Raw genomic sequence first — 6,171 nt, 5'->3', positions numbered from 1 at the left:
AATAAAGGGGTTTTTTTTTTGGTTTTGTTTTGTTTTGTTTGTTTGTTTGTTTGTTTTTGCTCCGAATGCCCTCAGGGGTGGTTTGGCTGGCTGGAGTGTTGTGGGAATCGAACTACAGCAACCTGAGGCTGACAGCTTTGTAGAAGCAGCCACTTAAAGAACTGAGCTAGGGCCAGGCCCCCTATTAATTGGTTTTGAAACTCTCTCATTCATATCTGTTTCTCAACAAAATAAAAAAAAAAAAAAAGTAGCTGGAACTACAAGAGCCCATCACCACAACCCACTATCCAATCGCTTTCAATGCGATTGTCACAAAGTAAATATTGAAGAGGTTTTTTGCTATTTTAACTGTCCTCATTCCTTTTACTCTATCCCCACATTTGCATTATTATCCTAGCATCATTAGTTTGGGAAGGCCTGCTGAATTTGCCCCATATTGGTTTTTTCCCCCCTGGTACTGGGAATCACACTCAGGACCTTGCACTTTTGACTGAGCTATATCCCTGGTCCTTGCTCCATTTATCAACAACCACCACCACAACAGAAAATACCCAAACCATGTCTCAGTCCTTCTGTGTCACCATTATCCCTTCATCTGTGGTAAGACCACAAATTTTGGCTATGAGACCACAAAAGAGAGCAACAGAGTCATGTCGGAATTCTCTACCCCCAGACCGCTCAGACCTTCTGCCTGTATGGGAAGTCCCTTTGCAGTGGCCATAATGTTCTTACCCGAAAAAGAACACGGGGCCTTAGACAACCCAGGGAAGGGGTTGCTGCACTGGGCTTGAACCCGTGGATGGGGTGGGGCCCAAGGAGACACACAGCCCTTCCCTGTGTCTCAGACACTCTTCATTCTTCCGGATTTGACAGCAGTTTCTGCAGGAAGTTGTCATCATTTTCATCTTTGTAGTCTTCTTCCTCCTCTTCTTCCTCTCCTTCCTCCTCTTCCTCCTCTTCTCCTTCCTCTTCCTCCTCTTCTTTTTCCTCCTCCTCCTCTTTTTTTTAAAAAATGTATTTAGTCCAGGGTCTCACTACACAGATCAGACTCACAGTGATCCTCCTGTTTTCAGCCTCTCAAGCGCTGGGATTACAGGCATGCACCACTGGGCCAGCACAGCACACAGCCGAGGATCGAACCTCAATCCCTAAGTCTGCCTAAGCTTTAATCCACTGAGCTATCTGGCCGGCCCTCTCTCTCCTGTATGCCCATCTGTCACCTGGATTAGGAGTCTTTTTTTTTTTTTTTTTGGCCTGCTCAGCCCACCCTGAGGGTGGGGCTGGCATGGCTTGTGGTGGCAGGATGAAACCCTTTCCTGGGTTGTCTAAGCCCCTGTGTTCTCTCTAAGGTATGAATGTTTTGGCCATTAAAAAAGGGCTGCCCACACAGGCAGTGCCAGGGGGTCTGAGCGGTTTGGGGGTAGAGAATTCACACATGACTGTTGTTGCTTTCTTTATGGTCTTAGTCAAGTCCAAGCTTGCCTAAGCAGGTGCATTAGACCACTGAGCTATCTTGCCTACCAGGAGTCTCTTCTTTTGTGTTTCTTTGGTGACCTACGAGTCCTCATGGAACTAATCTGTCATAGTATGTTAACAACAACAACAACAACAACAAAAATAGTCTACTTACCGACCTCCCAACCCCCACTGTGGATGCCACGCATCCTGGCTTAGAGCTGAGTCCCCAGGCACTAACTGCAAACTTTTCTGGGCTTTTGTTTTTCTTTGTGTCTGTCCCCTTAGCTGGATATAAGCTGAAGGTCAATCGGGTCATTTTTGTTTCTCTCGTGCCCAGCACAGAACCTAATCTGGCTTCTGAAAATGCGGGCTTGGCTGCCAAGGAAACTGGTCAGCCTGGGCTGCGGCAAGTTGCCTGTGACAGCGAGCTCTCGGAGAGGCCTGGGAGGAAAGTGAGAGAAGCACCCAGCAGGTTTCGTATCTGTCTTTCTCTCCCAGTGAATCTGTAAAGTAGCGTCACTGGTTCCCAGGTGAGGACCGTGGTGAAAACGTGGCAATGTCCTCCCAGCTGGGTGACATTTTTCTGGTTGAAATTTGTAAGGAAGACCTGGCGTTAAGCTTTAGACAGTCCCTCTTCCTCTTTCTGTCACAAGATGGTCTCTGACTTGTGCATGCCCAGCTTTTTGTCCCCTCAGTTTTCCCTGCGCGTGTTGTGTGGGAGGAGATGTTCTCTTCCACGCTCACTGTCAGGGAGCCCTGTGGGAACTGATTCCCAGAACAGGAGACTAACAAGATGCCAAGCCTCTGAGCTTCCGAGAAGGAACCGGAAGATGTTCCCGTCACGCAGACACCACATGGGGAATCTCTACCCGCAACCTTTAGTTTTGGAATCATCCTTGGCGGTCACGGGTGCAGTGCTGACATGGACTGAAGCTCTCCCTGTGGCTGGGCATCTCTTCTCCAGGCTGTGTCTTGGCTACATCACCTGCTGGACTGGCAGCCTCTGCCTTGCGAAATGGGAAGGACATGTTCAGGCAGCGGAGCTGTTGGACTCCTGGTGCAGGACGGATGCACAGAGGCCTGGTCCAGCCACCCTTCCAGTACCACAGAGAGGTGATCTACGAGGAACAGGCGCCCAAGCCTCTTGGATCCCATTGGAAGCACCAGTCTCTGAAACAGAAAACAAAAACAAAATAATCAGTAGCCCTGTGTAGTGGCGCACACCTGTAATCCCAGCACTTGGGAAGCTGAGGCCAGAGGCTTGTTGCGAATTCGAGTCCAGCCTGGGCTACGAAGTGAGTTCAAGGCCAGCCTGAGCTACATATTGAGACACTGTCTCAAAAAGAAATAAGAAAATAATGCAGAAACCACAATGCTATTCTGCACATGAAAACATTAAATGCTTAGCAGACACCAGCACTTTGTTTCTGGATTGTTGTATGTTATAAGTCGGTGCTGAAAGAAAGGATGAGAAGACCTGATGAATGCAGCCTCTTTCAGAGGCCTCACTGAGATTCGTCTCTCTCCAAGTGAGCCCAGAGCCTCAGAAGCATCTCACATTTACTGAGGGCTAAAAGCAGGCTGAGGAATGTGCATAACTGCTTAAGTGAACACAAACTACTATATTTACTTCCATCATTTGCCTAACACTAGGTTCACACAACTGCTAGCTTTTTTTTCAAACCAAATTGGTAGGAGAGTTTCAATAATTAACACATTGCATACATTCTTCCTGGCGGTTAATTGCTGTACAAGATGCGGACATGAGATCCTATTTACAAACACCATTAGAACAAATCCCTCTATTCATTAAGAGAAGGTAACTATATATCTATCCTAACCACTTTGAATGCACAGATACAAAATGGACATTCATCTTTTTTTATCCCCTTTTTTTGTTAAGTTCCGTTATTTGAATATTATAGGTGTGTAGACTCAGCAAAATATTCTAAAAGTCCAGCAGCCCATAATAGCATTGGGTCTTCCGCTTCACTGGCAATGTCAGAAATTGTTGACCTGAGTCCCCTACAGCTCAACATAACAGCATGGCTTTACTTCTTATACTTGCTTTCATACTTTTCTGCTGGATGGTTAAGACCAAGGTAAAGCGGGACCTATGCAACAGGAGTTGTAGCTTTCGGGTCTGATAAGGTCAGTGAAATGCCCTCAGGATTTATCCTGAGATCCTGTACCTCAGGTTGTAGAACCTTTGTCAGTGTCAGCCATGTGGATGAATCACGGCCAAAAAAAAAAAAAAAAAAAAAACCTTGGTTGAAAACCTCTCATCGGGGCCAGGGAGATGGCTCAGTAGAATAAGTGCTTGCCTGGCAAGCGCAAGGTCCTCAGTTCAATCCCTGGTTCCGCCAAAACAAAGAAACAAAAAAAAAAAAGAAAACCTCTCATCTTGGTCTTCTGAATGTGTACTGTTTCTAATGTCTTATAAATTATTATAATCTCTTTGAAATAAATTTTAAAAGAAGACAAGGAAGAAAGTAAGATTGGGGCCGGGGAGATGGCTCAGTGGAATAAGCACTTCCCTGGCAAGCGCAAGGGCCTGAGTTCAATCCCTGGTTCCACCAAAAAAAAAAGAAAAAAAAGAAAGTAAGATTTCTTTAAAGCAAGTGTTATAGTCAATTATTTGTCCAATCTTACATAACTCTGTCTGTTAATCTGAGCATCAGCTTTGATGCTAACAATAGATAATATAACAGCCATCATAAATTAGCTATTCCTGTTTTGACAATCTGTAACATGTATTATTGTATATTATCCTGTTTCTGTCAATTTTTCTATATGTTTCTGCTTCCATTTTTACTCTTCAAAATAAAATAAAAGTTAAAAAAAAATGCTAGCTGATAACATCCCAAGCAAGAGATCAAAGAACAGGGCGCATGCAGGAGAAGCTGTTATCTCCAGCCTTGAATCCAGCCTCCCGGGATTTACAAGTGAGAGACAGCAGCTCTCCTTGGGCTCTGTCTGTCGCTCCTTGCTCCCTTGGAACATTAGGCTTTTGTCTCATATCTGTATTCTATACTGGATGGTCGGTTGTTAAGGGTCCCTTTCTTTCACACTGTAGATCACCTGCTGTGCATTTTCAGCACCGACTTATTCATGGATCTGTGGCCTATGCCAAGCACCATGTCTTCACTGCACACAGTCACACCACAGAGGAGAGGCTGTGCTTGTGTGTTCCTGCTCCCTGAGGCCTCGCACACTCACCATGCTTCACCATCGGTGCCCGAGGTCCTGCCATAGTTTGCCAGGTTTTAAGACCTGCATAGTAGGGAATTTCTGGGATTAGTAGGAAGCTGCTCCACAGCAAGAATATTATAAAATTTGTTTGGATGCCTCAATTTATAGGAGGAAAGGGTTAACTGGCTCGGGTTTTCAGGCTGTGGTGGGCATGCACATGGGGATGGGCTGTAAGCACACAGATACTCAGCTCATGGTGGCCCAGAAGCAGTGTAAGAGACAGGAGGGGATGAGCGCCAGATGTCGCATTGGATGTCACACCTCCAGGCCCCGTGGATTGTGCTTTGCCCATCCCCAGGCTCCTCTTAGTCCAGGGAACCTGGCATATCAGGGCTGGTGGCCACAGGACATGAGGAAAGGAGGAGAAAGTAGGAGAGTATTTTCATCTTAGTGTTGCTTCTAACCATCTCAAACCTCTATGTGTTTGAGTACTAGTTTTGTTTTACTCAACCTCAGTTTTCAAGGGGTTACTGTCTAATGGGAGTGATGTGTTACAAGGGCTGGTGAGATAGCTCAGCAGACTAAGTGCCTGGTCAGGCAAGTGCAGGGACCAGGGTTTGATTCCTGTTACCACATGCTGTGCCAGCCCACCCGTGGGAGTGCTGAGCCAGTCACCGACGGGGCGGGGTGGCACATGCCTGTAATCCCAGCACTGGGGAGGCTAAGACAGGAGGATCACTACGAGTCTGAGCATAGTGAGACCCTGTTACCAAATACCTTAAAAAAAAAAGACAAGAAAAATTGATGTATTACATATTTGTAGGTAGATGGGCAGACATGATTGCTAGACCTGTGTTTTCATTTCTATTTTTATTTTGGTAGCAGGGCTGGAACTCAGGACCTTGGACTTGCCAGTTAGGCATTTATCCCTCTGAGCTATCTCCCTGGCTAACATACGATGCTTTACAAATCATTCAAATCATTACAAGTCATACAAATCATTGTTTTTATTGTTTGCTGGGTTTGTTTCTAAGGGAAGTGGGCTGGTCTCCCACTCTGATGGGCTGTTTCTTTGTGCAGATCCACGAGTATTTGCCTTCCATGTTGTGAGGCTGTGCTGACAGGTGCAGAGGTTCCTGTAAAGTTTGGACAGTCCCTCAGTGCACCCTTGAGCTCGGGCGTAGACTGAGCGCCGGTGTTGTCCAAGGGCTTGGTACCACGGCCACAAACAGAGTAGAGGCGCCTCCTAGTGCACAGAAAGAGAAACACATAAAGTACTTGAAAAATCTCAGTAGATAGGGCTCTTTGAAGAAGAATTGTGTTTTCATCGTCGATAGGTTCTGGCCTGAGTACAAACTGCTGAATTATAAGGACCCTGATCCAACACGGCTGAATCCCCAAAACAATAGCGTGCTCCCCAGTGAGCGCTTCTCCCTCCTCACCCCAGTCCCGAATACAACTTCCTTCTCCCTTTATCGCCCCACAAAGGAGCGCGCAACCACTCCTTGTGTGTCGCCAAGC

This window comes from Octodon degus, unplaced genomic scaffold (genome assembly GCF_000260255.1).
Source record: "Octodon degus isolate 3935 unplaced genomic scaffold, OctDeg1.0 scaffold00126, whole genome shotgun sequence".
Taxonomy (NCBI): Eukaryota; Metazoa; Chordata; class Mammalia; order Rodentia; family Octodontidae; genus Octodon; species Octodon degus.
The sequence above is the reverse complement of the archived record's forward strand: the minus strand, read 5'-3'. Positions refer to the sequence as shown.